Below are 23,264 nucleotides of genomic sequence, written 5' to 3'. Positions count from 1 at the left end.
TGTTTGCATGAGAACACGTGGGTGTTTGCATGGGAATGCGTGGGTGTTTGCATGGGAACGCGTGGGTGTTTGCATGGGAACGCGTGGGTGTTTGCATGGGAACGCGTGGGTGTTTGCATGGGAATGCCTTTGTACCCCCCATGTCATGACTCTTGGATGCTAAGTAGCACAAAGCAACGTGTTGTGCTGCTTGGCGTTACTTCTAGGGTACTTTTCAGCGCAAAAGAAGTTAATAAATTATAAAGAAATTATAAAAGAAACGTTTTGTGCTGGTTAGCGTCCTCCGCAAAATGTTTATGAATCTGTCCTTATAGGTTAAGGGGCAGATTTATGAGGCCCTTGCGCCACGTTTACGCCGCTGTTGCGTCACGCAAGGCGGCGTAAATGTGGCGCATCCCTACGAACGATTTACAACGTGACGCATCTAGGCAGATGCGTCACGTTGTAAAGCCCTGCGTCGCTTGTGGGCGATCCGGCGCAGGGTGGGCGTTCCGGGGCAGGTGCGCCTCGCAAAAGTGGCTGAGTGAAATCTATGAGATTTCACTCAGTCACTTTTAAGCCAATGCTGCGTCAAAAGCCTGCGCCTGCTTGAAGCAGGCGTAGGTCTTGACGCAGCATTGTTAAAATGGGGCACCCCCGAGACTTGCTGGAGCTGCTTCGCGCTTGCGACGCAACTCCAGCAATGCGACACATTTCCGGCACAGATGCGTCACACATCTGTGCCGTTTTTGCACCATGGTGCGCCGCATTATAAATGCGGCGCACCATGGCTGGCGGAGCTATGGCGCACTGTGGCGCATGTTAACTGGCGCATCCCTGGGGATGCGCCAGTTAACATAAATCTGCCCCTAAGAGTTTGCTCTGGTGAAAGGGAGAGGCGGATCTACTTACATTTTAGGCAGCCCAGCACGGCAACCAGCGTTGCTTTGCTGTGTTGCATGAAAGGGATAAAGCACATTAGTGTCAAATCTACTAACTGTGGTGCTGCTGCTCTCCCCAAATTCAGACTGTCTTGTGCCAACACAAACACACTTACACATTGTGAATTGAGGTGTGTGAGATGACGAGGATTGGTTTTATACTCGAAAAGTGCACTTCCATTACGAAATACAATGTTGGAAAAGATTGGGTAATATAAGAAGGAGTCATTTTTATGCATATTGTTCTCTACCAAAGTTAATAGATTAGGATTAGCACCAAAATCCACGAGCAGTGTCTCCACTAGACGCAAAGCGCTACTTTGAAAAACTTTGTTCGACTTCCCAATGCAAATCATGCTCTGCATCGAAAGTAAATCCCCAAATAATGCTTTTTGACAAGTGGTGCAAAGTGCCAGTAAATCTGCCCCACAAACTCAGGATTTGAAGTGTAAGACAGTGTTGGGGCTGTCTTCACTCAGAGAATGTGTTATTACAAAAGGGAGCCGTGTCTATCAACCTTAGAATAACAGAACATTCAGAGAAAACAATGCGTTTCTAAGCCTGTGCTTTGCAGTTTGCATGCAGGGTTGGAGTTTGCATGCAGGTTTGGAGTTTGCATGCAGGTTTGGAGTTTGTATGCAGGTTTGGAGTTTGCATGCAGGTTTGGAGTTTGTATGCAGGTTTGGAGTTTGCATGCAGGTTTGGAGTTAGTATGCAGGTTTGGAGTTTGCATGCAGGTTTGGAGTTTGCATGCAGGTTTGGAGTTTGTATGCAGGTTTGGAGTTTGCATGCAGGTTTGGAGTTTGTATGCAGGTTTGGAGTTTGCATGCAGGTTTGGAGTTTGCATGCAGGTTTGGAGTTTGCATGCAGGTTTGGAGTTTGTATGCAGGTTTGGAGTTTGTATGCAGGTTTGGAGTTTGCAGGTTTGGAGTTTGCATGCAGGTTTGAAGTTTGCATGCAGGTTTGGAGTCTGCATGCAGGTTTGGAGTCTGCATGCAGGTTTGGAGTTTGCATGCAGGTTTGGAGTCTGCATGCAGGTTTGGAGTTTGCATGCAGGTTTGGAGTTTGCATGCAGGGTTGGAGTTTGCATGCAGGGTTGGAGTCTGCATGCAGGTTTGGAGTCTGCATGCAGGTTTGGAGTCTGCATGCAGGTTTGGAGTTTGCATGCAGGTTTGGAGTCTGCATGCAGGTTTGGAGTTTGCATGCAGGTTTGGAGTTTGCATGCAGGGTTGGAGTTTGCATGCAGGTGTGGAGTTGGCTTTTTAGCTCATTATGCCATTGTAGGAAGAGTGCACCTTGTGACCTACAAGTAACAACAGAATCTCTGTTACAAAAGCATGAGACCACTCAGCTATCTGTGTAGAATTAAATATAAACCTGTGATCTGCATGGTACACACTATGCTTTGCAGAAGAAACATTAACCCTCTATTGTACTTTATTTAATAAGAGTCAAAACTCTGACTAGACTGATCTCTCCATTAGCAGCTTTAACCACCCGAGTTATCTTATTGCTATTATTGTCCCTGGAGCCATGGAGAGATCTGAGCAGACTGCTCGCCTCCCTCATTCCGTCACATGAAGCAGGCACCCTCAATCTGACACCGGGTACAACAAGGACTGCTGTTTAAGCCCAGGCTGGGAGATTTCTTTGGGTGGTCAGGCAGAAGCATGGAGCCTCTAGGCTCCCCCTATAGTTAAGGCTGTATCCCAAAGCATGTTTGCCTTTGCATGCCCTCACCCCACCCCTGAGAGAGGATTTGGGGGATGATTTAATGTTTGATGGATGCCCTGCTGCCCTATGTGGAGGGTATACATTTAACTACCTTGGTCACAGTAAAAAGTGTGTGTGAGTAAGAATATCAAGGAAGGGTCTACACTCATTATGAGCAAGGCATGTGAGGGTCTAAGTTGAGGCTTCAGTGCCTTCAGTGCCCACAACATATTGAGGTCTTCCACAGAACTTACCATCCCCAGTTTGGAATCCTCACAAGAAAACACTCAGGTCTGGAAGGGCCTCTCCCCTGCTCCATTTGTTGACAAATGATAAGAAGCGTCTGAATGCTGGTGGAGAAGCATCTGCTCAGCAGAAGGAGAGGACGGTAGGACGCGCTGCCCCAGATGAGACCTTCAGCTGCTTGGACCGCGGCGTGTATGGGTGAAGGGTCAGTAGCATCTGCTCAGCAGAGCGATAGAATGGTAAGACGCGCTGCCCCAGATGTGACCTTCAGGTGCTTGGACCGTGGAGTACATCGGTGCTGGTGGAGAAGCATCTGCTCAGCAGGAGAGGATGGTAGGACGCGCTGCTCCAGATGTGACCTTCAGGTGCTTGGACCGTGGAGTGCATCGGTGCAGGTGGAGAAGCATCTGCTCAGCAGAAGGAGAGGATGGTAGGACGCACTGCTCCAGATGTGGCCTTCAGGTGCTTGGACCGCTGCGTGTATGGGTGAAGGGTCAGAAGCATCTGCTCAGCAGAAGGAGAGGATGGTAGGACGCGCTGCCCCAGATGTGACCTTCAGGCGCTTGGACCGCGGCGCGTATGGGTGAAGGGTCAGAAGCATCTGCTCAGCAGAAGGAGAGGATAGTAGGACGCGCTGCCCCAGATGTGACCTTCAGGTGCTTGGACCGCTGAGTGCATCGGTGTTGGATCAGAAGCATCACCTCAGCAGAAGGAGAGGATGGTAGGACGCGCTGCCCCAGATGTGACCTTCAGGCGCTTGGACCGCGGCGCGTATGGGTGAAGGGTCAGAAGCATCTGCTCAGCAGAAGGAGAGGATGGTAGGACGCGCTGCCCCAGATGTGACCTTCTGGTGCTTGGACCGCTGAGTGCATCGGTGCTGAGTCAGAAGCATCACCTCAGCAGAGCGATAGACTGGTAAGACGCGCTGCTCCAGATGTGACCTTCAGGTGCTCTGGCCACTCCTTTATTTCTCAACCGCTGGAAAGGTGGTGTAAACCTTTCTTTACTTATTTGATTCTACTTCATCAAAAATAGGTTTCCATCCTGTAGTTGTAGTGCCTGTGGCTGTGAATGGGGCACCTTTCTCATGTATTTTTGGCCGCTGGTAATAAAGGGACATATTGACCAACACCCACTCTGCACTTGAGTCTCAAGTCTGAGAAGAGAGGAAATGATCTCAGGTGCAGCTTGTGAAAGCCAGGCCCTCAGACCATCGCAGGGCTTTTTATTGCAAAGCTGCTCTCCTGTCTGTCCTCGAGGGACACAAACACTGCAGAAGAGACCACAGACAGCACATTCAGTCTGGGACTTTGGGAAGTTGCTCTCCAACGTGAGAACACGTTAATGCACCTTGTTTTCTCATTAGTTAGGGCATATGGACAAACAAACAGCAGATGGTGAAAAGTGCAAGTGCCATTATTACTGAATTATTATTAATTAGAATTTGGTGAGGATGCGGACACTGCATGTTCACTCAGAGTAGGAGAGCTCACGCTTTCAAATACACAGCACCTGCACTCAGGAACCTCGAGGCGAGGATTATGCATAGCCTTTCTTTATTTTATTGACAGCAAGTTCAAAGTAAACAGAAAAAACACAGGCTCCGAACTACGTAACCCATGAGGCACATAGGTTACCATGGGAGCCAGTCCACCAATCACAGTCCATCCAAATAGATAAAGGGGATCCCTCGACGTAGTCCTTCCTCTTTCTTCATTTTTGCCCCTCTTGTTAAGTCCCTTTTCAAACTACTGCGTATTTTGGGATTTTGGCGTGGGCAGTTTGTTGTTGACTGTTATTCTCATATTGTTTCTGGTTGCGGGGTTGTCCCGCTTTGTTGTGGACGCGGTAGGCTGTGGCTCGAGCGTCTTTATTACCACGCGTGCGCTGTGTGGTGCCATTTTGTTGACGCGCTGCCGGTGCTTCTCTTTCACCACAGCTCCCTTTACGCGCGTGTGGTGAAAATGCGCACAGGCTTTGGCGCTTCGTCTTTTTCTTCGTTCTGCCTCTCCCCCCTTCACTGACACCGCGCTTGCGGTACGTTTTGACAGGCTTTGCCCAGGTTGTAGCACTTTGTGTTTCTTCTCTTGTGCTGAAGACAATTCATAATAAATATATAATAAACAGCAGCCTTCTCAGTTTTAAAGGCTTGTTGTTTGGAGGCACTCGTGTTGGGGGTACCCTTTGGTATTTAATAGGGTGTGTCAGTTTATGGGTGCCCAACCCTCATTAATAATGCAGTCAAGTAATGACCATGACTATGTGACCGCTCCCTCTGCAGAGGAACAGGCCCACCAGGGACGCACTCCTGCAGAGGTTGACAGGCTCCTTTCTTCGGCTATTGCCCAGGCGCTAGCTCCTCTGCAGGGCAGCGTTAATAAGCTGTTGGCTCATGTTTTCAAGACTGGTTCTGGTATCCTGGGAGACCGTGGGGCTGGGCCTAGTGGCATTCACTCTGTGGCGCCACGTAAGACTGTTAAGCATGACGCGGGGCACCTAGAAGGCTTCAGTAAGCTTGCTGAAGTCTTTCATAAGAGTGCGCGCACGCTGAGAAGCGCACCCTACCGGGAGAAAGACTTACCCGGATATGCTGGTGGAGAGTCCACCCCAGACTTTGACCCTGAGGGAGGGTTTCCCGACAGCGGAGAAGGTGAGGATGATGACATGTTTGAGAATTATGACAATTCTTCTGATGATATGTTGGATTTTGGCAGGTCTTGGTGTCCACGCTCTTCTTGCTCTGATTTTGGGGATGGAGAACAGGTTCATACTGATATGATACCTCTATCTTTGGTCCACGTACTTCTGATTGGGTTCCCGATAAGAAGGTTGCGGATTATGTTGCCGCAAAGGTTACACAGCCTCTTTCTCAGGGTGTGAGATCTCGCCTTAGGTCGGAGTGCCCTAGACCTTCTCTCCCCAATGGTGTTGCAAATACCCCTGAGATAGACCCCAAGCGTTGCACCTTTTTTGCTAAGTATATGAAGGACCCCAAGAAGGGTATAGAACGTTCCTGAAGAGCTTGCCAGGACAAGCTTCTTGATGTTGTAGGACCCCTAACAAAAATTATTGAGTTGGCGGAGCGGTCAGGACTTCCTCTCCCAACGGATAATGTTGCGGGATGGGCGCAGAGGGCAATGTGCCTCTTGGGTAATGCCAATTGTGCCCTCTCTGCTGAACGTCGCCGCTCCCTTCTTTTGAAGATTGACCCTAAGCTAAGAGAGCTGTCTTCCTCTGACACAGGTTCTGTTGCACAGGGTACTCTCTTTGGTGATCCTTTCGTTAAGGAGCTGGGGAAGTTCGTGGCCACTTTTTCTGCTCTGGATAAAGCTCAGGCTTCCATGAAAAAAATGTTCCCCAAAAAGGTTTTTGGTGGGGCTGGACGAGGCAGGGGTCGCTCTTCCGGCCAGCAGTATAACCAAGGTCCCAATAGAGCCCAGGCAAAGCAAAACAATGGATGGAACGATGGTAGACAAGGAACCTTCTACCCTTCTCGTGGAGGAAAAGGACAAGGCAGAGGCCATGGTGGCAACCAGAATTCCAGAGGATTCAATGGTAAGCTTAGAAATCCTCTCTCCTGTTCGTTTGGGGGGCAGGATTTCTCTGTTTCTGGAAAACTGGGCAGATCTAACGTCAGATTCTTGGGTGTTAGAGACAGTTCAAGGTTTTCACATCGAGTTCTACGGGTTCCCCGTTCAAACCTCTTGTCCTCGCCCTTTGGTTTTCCAACCTCAGAGAACGAGCTGATAGATTTTAAAGTTCTAGACCTTCTTTCCAAAGGCGCTATCTCTCTTTCTCATCTTCATCCACGCGGCTTTCTAAGCAATATCTTTCCGGTAGAAAAGAAAGAAAAAGGCCTCAGACCGGTTATCAACCTCACATCCTTCAACGAGTGGTTGGTATATCGGCGCTTCAAGATGGAGGGAATCCATCTGCTGAGAGACCTCCTTCTCCAGAACGATTGGCTGGTTCGGTTGGATCTCAAAGATGCTTATCTTTCAGTTCCCATCTTCCCTCCTCATTGTAGGTTCCTGCACTCTTCCCTTTGGTCTCTCCTCAGCATCTTGGTACTTTACCACGCTTCTCCGTCCAGTAGTGGAACATCTCCACACCAAGGGCATCCGCTTGATAATTTACCTGGACGATATCCTTCTAATGGACCAATCGAGGGATCAACTTCTCCTCCACTTGAAGATTACGGTTTCCTATTACAGAATCTGGGGGTCACCATCAATGCCCAGAAATCGGATCTGGTTCCCCAGCAGAGCATGATCTTTCTAGGCTTTCGCATCGACACGAGGGATGCCACCTTGAATCCTCCATCTCAGAAGATATCAAAGATCAAAAAGGAGATTCGGCAGGTTCTCTGCCGAGACAGGATCTCCCTTCAGCAGCTGGCCAAGATTGTTGGTTTGTTATCGTACTCGATTCAAGCCATCTTTCCGGGTCCTCTGCATTACAGGGCCCTGTAGAGGTTGAAAGCCTCGCATCTTCGCAGGGGTCTCACTTATTCTGAGTTGATCTCCCTTTCCTCAGAGGCCAGGTTGGAACTTCTTTGGTGGATGGACCATATGGAGGCCTGGAATGGGAGAGCGATCTTTGGCTCCCGTCCGGATCTAGTGATAGAGTCGGATGCCAGTCGTCTGGGCTGGGGTGCCAGATGCGGCTCTCACTTGGTGGGAGGACGGTGGACAGTGGAGGAACTTCTCCATATCAATTGCCTAGAACTCCTTGTGGGTTCTTTTGCCATTCGTTCCTTCATGACCAACAGGGTGTCCTGTTGTGTCCTCCTCCGAATGGACAACACGACGGCAGTGAGGTATATCAATCGCCTTGGGGGTATCTCGCCAAGGATTTTTGGCATTATTGCCTTCAACATGAGATTTCGGTGACGGCAGAGTATCTCCCAGGAGATCAGAACTGTGTGGCGGACTGGAACTCCATGCATTTCAGGTATGCCAGCGATTGGAAACTGTATCCAGTGGTGTTCTCTTAGATAGTGTCCCTTTGGGACCTTCCTCTGGTGGATCTTTTTGCCTACAGGTGGAATGACCAAGTTCCCCAATTTTTCAGTTGGAAGCCGGACCCGGGAGCGGAAGCGGTGGACGCCTTCCTTCAGGATTGGTCCGGGATTCCAGCTTACGCCTTCCCCCTTTCCTTTTTATCCAGATAGTTGCAGCCCAGGTCCACAGGCAGAGAGCCTCTCTGATCCTGATTACACCAATTTGGCGAGCCCAGATTTGTTTTCCGTCCCTTCTAGAATTGTCTTGGGACAAACCTCTTTGGTTGCCGTCTTTCACCAGCATCCTCTCGGATCCCCTGGATCCTCCTCACCCCTGGTTCTCCAAGGCCATCTACATCTTATGGCATGGAGGATTTCAGAGACGCTGAACTCCTCGTCCAGCAGGCATGGGCCCCGAGTACTACCAAGCGGTACAGATCAGCTTGGAGAAGGTGGGTTTGTTGGTGTGTGGCGAAACACCTGGATCCTGTGGGCACCTGCGTTGCCGAGGTTGTAAACTTCCTGACAGAACTTTTTCATCAGAAACTGGCTTATTGCACTATCAAATCTTTTAGGTCAGCCATTTCTGCTGTTCATTCTCTCGTAGATGGGGCTCCAATTGGGGAGCACCCGTTGGTTTGTAAACTTTTGAAGGGAATTCGTCTTTCGCGTCTGTAACGACCGGATTTTCGGACCAGATAGGATCAGCTCACCAAGACACCACCACCCCAGCCGAAACGTAACCACCTCCCTCCTCAGGACCCATCTATCCAGGGACCTGGGTACCTACCTGAGGATGGGGAACTAGCAATATACAAGCTCATATCATCAAAAACACCACTAAATCTACGGGGATTACTAGGAATACTCACTGATTACAAAGGACGTCCATGCCCTACACCACACTCATACCTTATAGTCTCGCGGCAACTCAGACCCAGACTATGCTACCCTCCTCCTCATCATAGTTTAGGGGGCAGTTCCAATAACTTACCATTACACACTGACACACTCAGTGCTCTCTCAAGCCACAATCCTGTGGGTATACGCACTGTGTCCTCCCAGTGCTCTCACTATTTCATACATACAGAAGCCACAATCCTGTGGGTATACACACTGACCACAATCAGTGCTCTCACTAATGCCACTCTCTCTCTAGCAGCAATCTCACTACACACCGTGTCCCCCCGGTGCTCTCATTAACGCCGCTACACAACGACAATCACTTTCCTATGAATACCTTCAGCTCTCTCTCTCTCTCTGTTGGGAAGTTTCTCTCATACATCTAATACCTACTGGGAATGTGTACACAAGGATGGCCAAATTACAATATGCAAAGGTTAGTGTCAAATATAAGTGCTCCTCTACTCCCTTTTTACCCATCAGTTACCATTACAGCATCTGGCTAGAAGAAAGGTTAGCTTTGTCATAAGAATGACATCTACACAGCTGTTTATTAAGAACTGGGGTTCCTTTATTATAATGGAAAGCGTTATTACTATAACACATCTACATGTAATTGACAGGGACTGTAGAAAGCTAAAGAGGGAATGGATTATACTGCACACCGCTGAAAGAAAAAGGATTAGCAATACAGTAGGGGAATCTAGCCTAGGAAATAAAAGACAAGATTAAGGTGTAAGTGTAAAGCAAACTAGTTTAGAATACCTCACCCTATTAGAAAGGAATGTTTCTCTCTCTCTCTGGTGGAATCAGGGCTCTCTCTCTCCCTCCGTCACCACAGCTTCACTCCTCTGGCTCAACTGCTCCAGCTGGTAGCTTCAACTCCTCCATCTGACTGGTAACTGCTTTAATACATCCTGATAAACTGGCAGCTCCAGCTGACAGTTCCAACTTCATTCCAAGATTTATCTGACTGCTTTCTCCGGCTTCAGCAATCATCTGCCTTCTCTCTCCATTCCAGAAAACCAACTGAACTGAACTGTTCTCTTCAGCTCCAAAAAACCATCTGACTTCTCTCTCTCCAAGAACCTACTGACTGACACTCCTCCTCTCCTGCACTTCACTAATATAGAATGCTCTCCTCTAGTGGAAAGTTCCAGCAGAAACTACCTCCCACCGAATTCCTGTGCCAGCTCCAAGGCTCCCCGCGCAAACGCAGTGGCCATCTGCATGTTACGTCTGGGCCCAGAGACAAACACATTCTTTTCCCCTAGCGAACAACACCTCATAACTAAAACATCACCTTTACCCTGCAAGCATCTCAGTCTGCAGGGACAGAAAGCAAAATGGAGTCTCTCTAGTTCTGGGCCTTGTAGGCCCGAAAAGGATGAAATAACACTTAGCTCTGTCAGATTACATACACAAACCATAATATAAAGTCAGGACTACAGGATCCACCCTCTACTATAGGTAGGATGATGAAAGGACACATAATTATGTCAAAGCCAATAGGCAATAGCTGGATTAGAGTCAAGAATAAGGGATCTATCATCATATAAAGCAGCTATCCTCTAGTTTATGCTTCTAGGTCTGGAAAAAGGCCTGAAAAGGACCAACACAAGGCAAGAATAGGGATTCAGGATGGAAGCAAGCTTAAAGTCACCATCACTCAGAAATAGAGCCAAAAACACAGTCACTACATTGAACCCTTGACTTTAATTTGCTAACATCCGTAAACAACAACAAACAAATAAACAAACATCAACATAATCTATCAACAAAATCAAAAACCTAAAGACTCCCTAAAATAAATGACAACTAAAGAAAATGCCACCTAAAACTTAATGTAGGGAATATAAATCTGACAACCAATTGAAAACAAATCAAAGCACCCTTGACCTGAATGTTGAAATGTAACTAAGATTGATCTGATAACAACAGAAACTAACCAAAGCACCCTTGAACTAAATGTGCCTCAACTTCTAGTGATAACTCATGAAATCTATTGATGTAGGGACGTGTTTGTGAAATGAAAAAAAAAAAGGGCCTAAATGAGGCCTACCTACTTCGGTCAACTTAAGAAAGGATTTGGTAAAATCTGACAAATAAACATAACAAAGGGTCCTCAAAGTCTGGGCAACTATTACTAATAGATGTAGGACATAACCTGACTAAAAGACACACCTCCCAGGACAACTTAAAGTCTTAGGTGACCACCCGTGGAACTAATCCCACTGTTCTAAATAAGAGTTGATGGATCAAAGTGAAAGTGTAATAATAGGAAAACAAGGATAACCCCATCTCTACAAAATAGCTGGTGTAGCACTATGCATATCAAGCAAGAAAATCAAAAAAGTTATCTAAGTGTGGTGTATATATTCTTCTAAAAAATAATTCAGACATAAATAGTCTGTCCAGAAATCCCTATAGCTAAAATAGATAAATCATAGACTTAAACTTGGGAAATTGAGTAATAGTAGACAATGCCAAAGGCAATAGGTAAAGGTCATAAGTCATCCAACTCAGGAAACAGTTTGCATCTAATCCCTCTGTATCAATCTGTGGAACACATGTGTGCACCATCATTTAAAACACTGCTTTCCCTTTGTTGGCAAGGCTGTTTTAGAGAAAACAGAAAAACTATGAAATAGGTGAAAGAGAAACAAGTGTAAAGTCAATCTGTATCAATGATAAAATAGCGTAGCATGCTAAAATCAAAATATCATGTATCAAAGGGCATCAGATTATTAAAGCAGCTCACTAATCATACTACACCCTATGACATTCAAATAACATTATTTGCATATAGTAAAAGGAGTCATTGAACCAAAGGCCAACTCGTTAATGTGGCACTGCATCTTTTAAACTGGAAAATCAAAACTATGAACAGGACTAAGAAATTTTACATTGGGGCCTGTTTATGGTAACTGCAAAAGTGGCATAATGTCCATCTGAAATAGAAACATGGGGAAAAAATGCAAGACTCAAGAATGCAGGCCAAGGAATTATATTTCAAACTCCTTTCGTAAAGGAACATCATTATAACCAAATAAAAATGGGTTCTTTTAGATCATCACTTACAATAGTCAATTAGTAAATTTTTTCAAAAATAGAACTATTGGCTTTGTCAAAAAAATTTTTTTTAGGAAATCCAGGAATACTTTTAACCTGACTGCTGAGGCAGCCAACTGTAGATTGTCATGCCAGGTTTAAAAGTTCAGTCACTATAAAAAGTTCTCTTCTATGGGAATCCATAGTTGGTTTCTTCTTAGGAAAACAGTTCATTCATATAGGCCATGATCCTCCATGTTCATCTGTATCCTTTGCCAAGGAAGCACGCCCTCCAATCTGGTCATCAGGCACGTCAGCTTCCGGTCTGGGTCCAGGCTCGGGGGTTTGGGGGGGGGGGCACTCATCCGAAAATAACAAAACACATCACTCAAAAATAAGAAAATCCACACTCATACAGGGCCCCCACACGTCAGCCATCTGAAACGAGAAGCACGTACCATCAATCTTGCAAAAACACATTTTCCATTCAAAAAGCACCCCAAGTGCTTTTCATTTCTGTAAGAAACCTCCTAATTCATGAAAAGAACTCTTCTAAATCCAAGGAATGATTTAAACATTCTACCTATACCATATTCTTTAATGTTGTTTGGGCAACATCTAATTTTGTCATACACAGCCAGAAGGGCTGGGGCCTAGCTACTCCTCACTCCTTTGAGAAACAGCCCCTTCCTCCAGAAAGATGTCCGCGCTCAGAGTTTTGAACCAGCTCCAACCATAACAAGCAGGAGCCGAGCTACCTTGCGATCTAATATTGAATCACTGCCAAATGCTGATCTCATTGCAGGAGCGAAGCTCCTGCCAAGTTTTTTCTCTACACTGCCTTCCCCTCATCGTGATGTCACCCACAGGGCGCCTCCACCCTTTCAAAACTCTGAGAGCTGTGAACTGCTGAATATTTGCCAAAAATAAAAAAAATAAGGCAAGGACAAGTCTGCCTCAGACGGACGCTCCGAAAAGGGCCCCTCCTTTGAAAACACTCATGAGAGCCTTGCAGTGCTATCTTATCAGCCAAGGTCAAGACAAATTCCTTCTAACTTGCAACATACCCGTTCTCAGGCTTCAAACCCTTCAATTTGAAACACTGCACCATTATGTCTAACTAATTTAAGCAAATTTAGACATGGTAAAAAGCATCCTAAAAACAGGAATTAATAAAAACATTTACTGTAACCTAGACACATGCTAGCATTCTCAAATAAGAAGCAAAATAATTATGCAGAATCTAAGACAAACTATATATCATAGTGTACTGCTACGTGCTGAAAAGGAAAAAGATTAGAATAACATTACGTGCAGCAACATAGGAAATCACGACACAGTTCTTAAAATAACATGTGAAGCACCATCAATTTAAACAAGGGGAAAAAAAGTTATACATGTAATCAAGAATACATAATTTGGTGAGCAAGCCTTTCTGTTCTAATTATTAAAAGGGTCAGATTTTTTTTTTGCAGATAGCCTTTTTTCCTAACTGAGTGGGTTTTCTCTCACGCTGTTCTGCTTCATATCAGCGCAAAATACAGAATCATTTGCATTTGAATTTTAAACAAAAGGGGCAGCTTGCTTTAGGGAAATAATCACTTATATTTTCTAGATGTGCAAAATACACTACAGAACATTTTTTTAAAAGCACACGGTTGCATTTCACTGATTAAAGCACATTCTATGATGGGTCTGTTTTATTTCACAATCGGTAAACACTAATTCTAAAATGCTGGTTCGTGTATCTGTCTGCACCATCCGTGCCCTGCTCAGCTGACTCATTTTAAAACACCCCCTCACAGTCCGACTGGTTGAATTATAACACACCGACCTCCGAGTCAGACACATTAAATCATGTGTTCAAAGGCAAACCCACACAAACTCGTGGACGCATTTCAAACAGTATGTTAAATGAACACTGCTTTTTTTTCTCCGTGCAAGATGGAACCCTTCCGTCAGCTAGCTGTCAAAGTGCATAGGCGAACCCTGCAACTAATTAAAAAGTCAAATCAAACCATCATTAATACAAACAGTCACTGACTTTTAGTGTCAGCTCACGTAACAATGCATGTTAAACAGCATGTTGAAATAAATACTGCTGTCTCAATTCAAGATATTAACCCTTTGGCAGCTCAAACACAATCGTTCCCCAATGTCTGCAGATACATGGGAAATTCCAGAACTCATCTCTCCACGTTTTCATATAACATGTGCGTACATCTTCAAAATATTTTCTCCAAGCACTTGAAAGAGATCCAGCTTTCTCCTGCCTAACGTAATGATAGCATGCTATGTACAAGCCATATTCACAAGGCACTACAAGTCATATTCACAAGGCGCTATTCACAAGCCATATTTACAAGGAGCTATTCACAACAAAAACTCAGCAAGTCATAATGAGAACATGCAATTCACAAACCATATGTACAAGGAGCTATTCACAAGAAACTCAACAAGTCATAATGAGGACATGCAATTCACAAACCATATTTACAAGGAGCTATTTACAAGGAGCTCAACAAGTCATGTTACACTGAATACATTTCACATTTCACAGCATAAGCAAATGCAGCAAGCCATTTAATGGGCAATGAACTTTATCAAATGCTGTATCTGCATCTAAAGTGAGAAGACCAAAAGGTGAAGTGTAGGTAGAAATTATATCGACAACATGAAAAAGGAATTGAGTATTATTGACAGAGAACCTTTTTTCATAAAGCTAAATTGATCTATGTGGATAAGGGATGATAAAACACTAGCTAACCTAGTAGCAATTCAACAGGGATGCAATCAGGTCCAGGGGACATTTGGGGGCTGGGTGAGTGAATAGCTAGTAAAAGTTCTTCTACATAGATAAGACTATCTAATGTGGATTTGTCATTTTGGGAAAGTTGTGGCAAATTAGCAGAAACTAAAGATGTGTCTATAACTTTAGGATCCAGTACTGTAGGTTTGTCATATAATGCTGAATAAAATTGAAGGAATTCCTCTAAAATGTCTGGGGTGGACACAGCAATTGTACCCTTATCCCTATGGATAACATGAATTAGATTTCTATCTTTTTGTGATGCCAAGAAAGTTATCTAAGAGCTTCCCTGACCAATTTGCATTAAAAAACAAGGTTAGCTTTCTGATAAGCCTGTTGATTTCCAGCTTGTTTGCTTAACATTAAATTATATTCATATCAAAGTATTTGGATCATGGTTTTGATAGTAATATTCTGGGATGCAATAAATAATCTTTCAAATTGAGCAATTTGCTTCTCTAAATGTAATAATTTGGTGTTAAATGTCTTATTTTCATTGGCCATTATCAAAATAATCACCATGTTTAAATATCCTTTAAAAGCATCCTATTTTATGTTAGGGGAGGTAACACCATCAAGATTGAGGGAAAAATACTCTTAAATAGCTGGTGAAATTGTATCCTTATGAACATCTTGAGGACAATGTCGGCATTCATGCGCTAATGGGAATAATAAACAGAAAAATGAGTAACGTGTAGATAAAGTGAGATATTTGCATGGTCAGAAATTACAATATTTGAAATAGAGGGCCGAGTTATAGATTTTATGAAATCTCTAGACGCTAAGAAATAGTCTAAGCATGATTGAGAATTATGAGGATTGCAGAAAAGGGTGAAGTCTTTCGGAGAGGGGAAATGCAGTCTCCAAATGTCAACGAGTTTAATGTTTTCGAACAAAGTTTTGAGTAAATGATATCCTTTTGGATTCAAGTATTTAGTAGAAGAAAGCCTTTCTAAATGGAGGTCTCAAATTAATTTAAAATATCCACCCACAATGAGGGAAACATTTCCAAGTTGAAGAATTTCAGTAGTAATACGATTCCAAAGAAGGGTCATCCTCTGTTAGACCATACATATTAATTAACTGTAAAATAGAACTGCCAAGCTTTATTTAAACCAATAGACCTCTTCTTAGTTCTATGCTTCAATACGAAATGTTGAGATTTTAAGAAGAGTCTGCTCGACCCTACAGTGATTATTATCAACCTTCAATGATTTTTCGCAAATATTACAACTGCTACTATCAAGCATCAGGACGGAAGTCTCAACTCTCTTGACCCTTCATTACCCACTATGACAGGTAAGGAACTGAAACAACTCATGATGTTGGCACTCTCTGCACAGGATTGTGGATACCTTGTAAAAAAAAAAGACAAATCCTGTTCTCTGCTGAAGAACAGCTCCTTGTGATCCTTAGAGTACCATTGCATATTTACCAGATGAATCCAAAGATTGGACCTAACTAGAGATACCTACCCCTCTAGGATGATCTGAGCAAGTCTGCACCTGAGAACTAGACTGGAAACACACAGAGATTAACCCACTGCTGAAGAAACCCCCTGCTAACCTGATGGACCTCAAGAACTACAGACTCATCTGTCTGCTCCCCTTCCCAACGAAAGTCATTGAGAAGGCCATCAACCCTCATCCTAGAAAATGCATCATAATAAACCACACTTTGACCCCCATCTGGCTTCAGGAGCAACCACAGTACAGAGACAGAACTCCTAGCTGCAATTAATGGCATCTGCACTCCCCTCAACCGAGTCAAAACCTCAGCCCTCATCCTCCTGGAACTCTCTGCCACCTTTGACACTGTCTCCCACCACACCCTCTGCACAAGACTCCATGACACCGGCATTCACGACAAAGCACAAAAGTGGATCTACTCCTTCCACACCTGCTGAACCCAGAGAGTCAGGCTCCCACCATTCACCTCAAACACTACATAGATCATCTTCAGAGCTCCCCAGTGCTCTTCCCTGAACCACACCGTCTTCACCACCAACAAGGCCCTGCTCAGAAACCGCAGATTCAACATTGTCACCTTCACCAATGACACACTACTGATCCTCTACCTCAGAGACGAACCTACAGCTGCTAAGTGCAACTTCCATGACGGGATGAAGGCAGTACCCACCAGGATGAAGGCGAGCTACCTAAAACTCAACACCCAAAAAAATGAAGTCCTCATCCTGGGCTCTACTCACTCTGCTTGAGATGACTCATGATGGTCAGCAAGACCTGGAATCCCCACATATCCACTGACCGTGCACAAAACCTCTGCATCATCCTTGACTTCTCGCTCTCTATGAACCACCAAATCATTACTGTATCATCCTCCTGATTCCACACTGCCTGCCTTCTCTGACAGATCTTCAAATTGATCCACACGGAGGCCAGGAAAAATGTCTCCCAGGCGTTCATCAGCAGCAAGCTCGACTACGACATCCCACTCAATGCTGGCATGACCCAAAAACTCAAAAATAAATTGCAGCACATTCAGAACGCCTCCACCAGACTTATCCTGGACATCCCTCATTGAAACTACATCTCTGGTCATCTGAGAGACCCCCGGTGGCTCCCAATCAATAAATGAATGACTTTAAAGCTCCGCATGTATGCCTATAAAACCCTGCACCACACCAGACCCGAATACCTCAACCACCGCCTTTTCTTCTACACATCGTCAGACACTTCCAATCAGCCCACCTGGCTCTAGCCACTATCACACGGATCCGCAGACATCGGTTGGAGGAAGATCCTGTTCCTACCATGTTGTGAAGACCTGGACCTACCTCTCCACCTCAAGCAATCACCATCACTGGCTCTTCGACTGAATTGCAGAAGTCCCCCCCACCACCTTATGACCCTTACTGCTGAGTAGTCATGCTCTGTAAGAACCCTGATTGATTGACTGATTGAATAATTGGTTGATTGATTGATTAGTTGATTAAGAACTAGGGCCTAATTTGCAACAAAATGGCGCAGCAGAGCACTGCAAGCCATTTTGCTGCGCCGAGCTGCATAATTTTAAAAGCACAAGAATGTGTTTCATTTACAACAATAGGATGCATCCTTGAGTTTCTCCCTGCGCTGGTGCACAATTGGCTGCCATCGCAGGCACCCTTGCACCATGATGCAAAGGTGCCTGCATTGCAGGGATGATTGTTGTTGTGCAGTAAGGGACACCTTTCTGCACAAAAACAATCATTGAAGGTTGGTGGTTCACTGTGCAGCATGCATAGAAAGAGGAAAAAATTGAGGAGAAATTAAAGTATTCCTCCTTGTTGTGCCTGCTTACACTGCCCCTGGGGAGGAGTTGGGTTTACAAATCTGGGAGTGCGGCAGAATCCATGGGTGCTGCACGTTGGCACCCACAGCAACACCCTGCTGGTGTGTCCAAAGAAGTGCCACACCAGCGGCGCAAAGGACTTGTAAATAAGCCCCCTAGTTTTCCAGAATGCTCACTGAATGGTTCCACTATGCACAATGAAGTTTAAGTATTTAGGGGCAGATTTACAAGCCCCTTGCGCCTCTTTTACACCGCTGTTGTGTCAATTTAATGACGCAGCGGAGGCGCAAAGCCAGCGCCATGCTGCGGGGTATTTACAACGTGACACATCTGGGAAACTCATGTTTAACTCTTTAGTGCCTGTGAGGAAGAAGCTCTCCTCCCTTTGCAGGTATCAAGGCTTTTACAGGAACAATGTTCATGAATCTCAGAGTGCGAGTAGGGTTGGCAGCGTTTCTTCGCCTCCCCCAGGTTTCATACGTTACTGCACTCAGCCTTTCAACCGAACAGCTTAATAGAGACAGGTCTGAAGCTGCGGTAAAATGAAAAAGAACAAGAAACAAACACTCACAAAGCAAATAGTGGTATAATCCTGCCTCTTCAACAAATCTTCACAAGCATGATGTTTTGATCTCTCACGTTAGTATTTCTCGTGTTTGGAATTAGTGCATGTGCTAGCAGTTTTGTTTTTGTTTTATAACACAACAAGATCTCCATAAATATGGGATTCAGGAGTATTGGCAGGTGTGGGTGGCCTCTGCAATGGGCAAACTCTTTAACCAGCCCTGGGATTTTACCTACGGGTGCAGTGCAGCCTGGGGATTGTAGTTTTAATTTTAAAGTTGAAAACCTGGGTTCAGGCACATTCTAGGACCACTCCTGTGAGGGAGCGCCCAGGACCTTGCATTGGTGCAGAGAGTGAAGATGTGTGTGGTGCACAGTGGGTGGTATGTGTGGTGCATGGTGGGTGGTGTGTGTGGTGCATGGTGGGTGATGTGTGTGGTGAACGGTGGGTGGTGTGTGAGGTGCACAGTGGGTGGTATGTGTGGTGCCTGGTGGGTGGTGAGTGTGGTGCATGGTGGGTGGTGTGTGTGGTGCACGGTGGGTGGTGTGTGAGGTGCACAGTGGGTGGTGTATGTGGCATGATGGCCCACTAGCTGCCAAGCATAGTTCAGCACTGGAAGGTAGATATTTCTGAATACATTGTCCATGCTGCTTAGACAGGTGTAAGGTCAGAGGTGGATGTAAAGCTGAATATGGTTTCCAGCTGGAGGGGGATTTAGAACATGGGGTTTAAATGTTGAATGCTGAATGCCTGTGATATCTGATGCTTTTTGAGGCTCCAATTAATCGCTTTAGGACTCTTAGCAGTAGATGGTTGCCACAATCCCCATGCCCATTGAATTAATCCAGCTTTGTGACAATAGCAACCAGGATGTGACACTCTAAAGGAATTATTAAGGTTGTCTTTTAAGCTGGCTGAGCCATGACAGTGTACATGCGCGTGTTGCTCCATTTCCCAGGAGGAAGCTCTCCCCATAGGCTCGTTATAGATCCACCAGGAGCGGGTGGAGGGCTCATCCTCGGTTCCTGCGGCTATAAGAGGTGAGAATGCATCACTTCTCCTCCACATGAGAATCCTGTGGTGACTCTTCCATGAGCCCGGTCATTTCAAGAGCCACCGGGTCTTATCAAGGATCCTTGTAACAAAGATGAGGTGAGGCACAGAGATAGGTCCTTCTATAGAAGACATTGCAAATCCTCAACCTGTTCACCCTCTGACTGACTGAAGGTGATTCTCTATCGGTCTTACTTACAACTCCATACGTGTCATTATTTACACACTCTCACTAACCAAGCAACGTTTACAGTCATGTTCAAAGTATAGCCATGCTCTAGAAGCCAACACTTGTAGAACACTCAAAAACGTTGGGCATGTTTATGAGCAGAGTTGCATCACTCTTGCAGAACACGACGTTGTGCCTGAGCGACACATGCCCAGGATGAGGGGCATGAAGCCACGCATGGCCACTCTGCGTTGACCTAAGAGGCTTCGTAAATCTGGAGTAACGCAACGCAGTGCAAATTGCTGAGTTAAGTTCCTCTACCCTGAGAAAGGTGTCCCTTGAAACCAGGTGTTCTCACGCAGCTCCCAGGGTTTGTGATGCATTCCCAGACTTAACAAAAGCGGCAGACCTGGGAAGGCACCAAAAACAATATGCCTTCTCAGGGAAGGTGTAATGAGGAGAACTATTGGTATTTCTCATTACCTCCTCTTTCTATGTGTAGTGCATTCTGCAGCACACATAGACAGATTGATTGTTTTTTGTGCAGGAAGTTGCCCCTTCTAGCACAAAAACAATCCTGCAAGCAACACAGGCACCTTTTCACCTTGTTGCAATGGGGACTGCATTGGCGCTAGGATGCCAAAATGGCACCAGTGCAGAGGAAGTGAGGAATCCGCCTGATTCTTTTAAATGCAAGTGCTGGGAAAAGACAGGAATGTGCCATATTATGTTAAATGCGGGCAATCCTGCACTTTCCCTGTCATGCAGCTCAGCAAGGTGACTTGCTGTGCTTCACTGTATCAGAATATCATAATAATGCCCCTTCCTACACTATGAAGCTTGCTATTCATCCACTAATGTGCCTCAGCTCCTTAATATATATGCAAAGCGCTATTTTGCTTAAGAATTTTTAGAAGCTGGTAGAAGCCCTCAAAGTAGGACTAGAACCGTAATAAAATCTTCTTTGGGGGAATAAACATTGAGGAGGATATTTACTAAGATTTTGGACATTTTTGAATCACAAAGGTGACTCAAAATCTTTTTTTACCAATTTACTTTCCAGCGCAAAACGTGTTTTGTACGGGAAAATCCCTTAAAAGAAATGCAAAGCAGCGCTATGCACGGCTTTGCATTTCTTGCCATCAAGGGTTAGGTTTTGTTCTGGAAGGGTATCCTTCCAGCACAAACCTATGCTAGACTCACAGAGATGCCCTTGCAGTGTGGTGCAAAGGTTAGTGTGTGGTGCATGGAAGAAGGAGAGGGGAGAAGAGTGCTGTATTTCTGTAAACATGGCTCTCCTGCTCTCTCCTCACGCAACGTAGTGCTGTATGTTTGGCCGCTGCTCTGCATTGTGTGAGGTTTTAGTAAATCTGGGCACGAGTATCAGTACATGTGAGAAAACCAGCTGTAGGAATTGGCGGCTGTTAGAAATGGCATCTTTTGGCGTGTTTTTCCTGTCTTTTTGCTTTCTGACCTCCTGGTTTTGACTCTGTTTTTGCTGGTTTAGTGTCTCTGCCCACTTTCTCTCCCTTGTCCAGTGTTAAAGTGCAAGTGCTCCTATTGTAAATTGTATTATGGATTGGTTTTTCCATGATTGGCATATTTCATTTACTAATAAGTCCCTAGTAATGTGCACTGCGAGTGCCAGGGCTTGTAAACCAAATGCTGCTGGTGGCCTCCAGCTCTGGTTGTGCCACAAACACAAGGAGCCCTGTAAAGGATTCTCATATCTGCCACTGCAGTTTCTGCGCGCAGTTTGAAACTGCCTTGTCGACCTGGCAAGTGCACTAACTTGCCAGGCCCTAATCTTCCCTTTTCTTACATGTAAGTCACCTCCAAGGTAGGCCCAAGTTATCCTTTGTGGGGAGGGTGCAGTGTATGTTCAAGGTAGGATATGTACTGGTGTGTGAGATATATCCTGGTAGTGAATTACAGTGTATTTTATTTTTCACTATGGAAAGACTATCTGTCCCTTAGGGTAGAATGGGAGTTTACTTATAATATCTTATAAGCATAAAATCCCATTGGGACAAGACTGGGAAATGGGGTTTAGTATGCCTGGACTCAGAATGCAAAAATGCACCTTTCAGTAAAGATGATTTTTATGTTCTGTGTTTGATAATACCACTTTTGGAAAGTAGGTATTCTCTTACTTAGCCATCCTGTGTGCCTCTACTGGGTTTGTGAATTGTCTGCCTGGCTGTGGAGTGACAGGGGCCAGATTTCCTTGCACCTGAATGGGCCTGGTCTGCGTTAGACAATGCTGTCTCCACCCCCTGCCTGGAAGCTGGGCCAGAGAGGACCAAACTGCTTTGGACTAGGTAGAGACCCTCTCTGCCTAAGAGAAGAAAGAGAAACTGCGTATAAATATTGGGGCCCAAACCCCAGAACTTTAGAACTCACTGGAATTAAGGAGCCTGCCAAGAAGAAGAGCTGTATGAGCTGCCAGAAGGAGTACTGCCCCTTTGCTGTGTTGCTGCTTTGTTGAGTTGCCCTGCAGTTGCTACGTCTGCCTTGGGCAGTGAAAGAACTAGATTGAACTTTCTTTAATTCTGCTGAGTATCTCAAAGGGCCTGAAGTAGAGCTTTCCTCCTGTTCTAAAGTCTCAGGGACCACAAAGACTACACTGACCTCTGGGAACCGTTTCTGGAACCGTGGTTTCAGTAACCGCAGAGGAGAAACAGCAACTGATTCTATCTGTCCCTGGCTTTGTGTGCTGAAGGCAACGCAGAGGACACTGCCGCATCTCACGGCAAAAACCCTGGTCTCACCAAAAATGACGACAGGCGCTGCCACCACAGAGCCGCTGCTTGCACTGGGACCTATGGGCACCGCACTCCACACCTCCTCGCTTCACTTTGCCGCCCTGGGGCCTTATTTATGAAGGACTTGCGCCGCCGGTGCGTCACTTTTGTCATGGGAAAAAGTGACGCATCGGCGGCGCAAGTCCTTCATAAATAAGACCCCTGGTGTCATAGACTGCCTACTGACTTTGACACCAGTGACCACATTGTGACTGGGGGCACCGCTTGTAAGTCTCACGACACACTGCCTTGTCCCAACCCACAGTCTGGGGCAACCAACACCATCTCCCAGCAACGGGTTCTGTTGTTTGCACCATGATCTGTCAGAACCGCAACGAGCACCGCCTCACTCCACATCGCAGCCCTGGTCTCACCAACACCACTGGATGGCTGTCACCGAGACACTGCCTGCACTGCGCCTTGAGGGCACTGCACACCGCACCACTACACTTCGCATCGCAACCGCAACAGTTGCCATGACCGACTCGCACCAACGTGATCATCCACAGCAAAAAGGTACTGTTTACGAGTCTTCTGACACCTTGACCAACAAGGTCAGACGGAACTGTTGGATTCTGTTGCTTTCAGTATCAAGGAACTGCATTTTTAAGGTTTTTCTTGCAAGGTGTTTTTTTATCATTTTGGCCTTGTTTTGAATATATAAAGTATTGGATATTTTTCTTAACTGGTGTGGTGTCCTTTTGTAGTGTTTTCACTGTATTACTGTTGGTTATC

The sequence above is a fragment of the Lissotriton vulgaris genome, chromosome 12 (assembly GCF_964263255.1).
Source record: "Lissotriton vulgaris chromosome 12, aLisVul1.2, whole genome shotgun sequence".
Lineage (NCBI taxonomy): Eukaryota > Metazoa > Chordata > Amphibia > Caudata > Salamandridae > Lissotriton > Lissotriton vulgaris.
Note: the sequence above shows the minus strand (reverse complement) of the source record.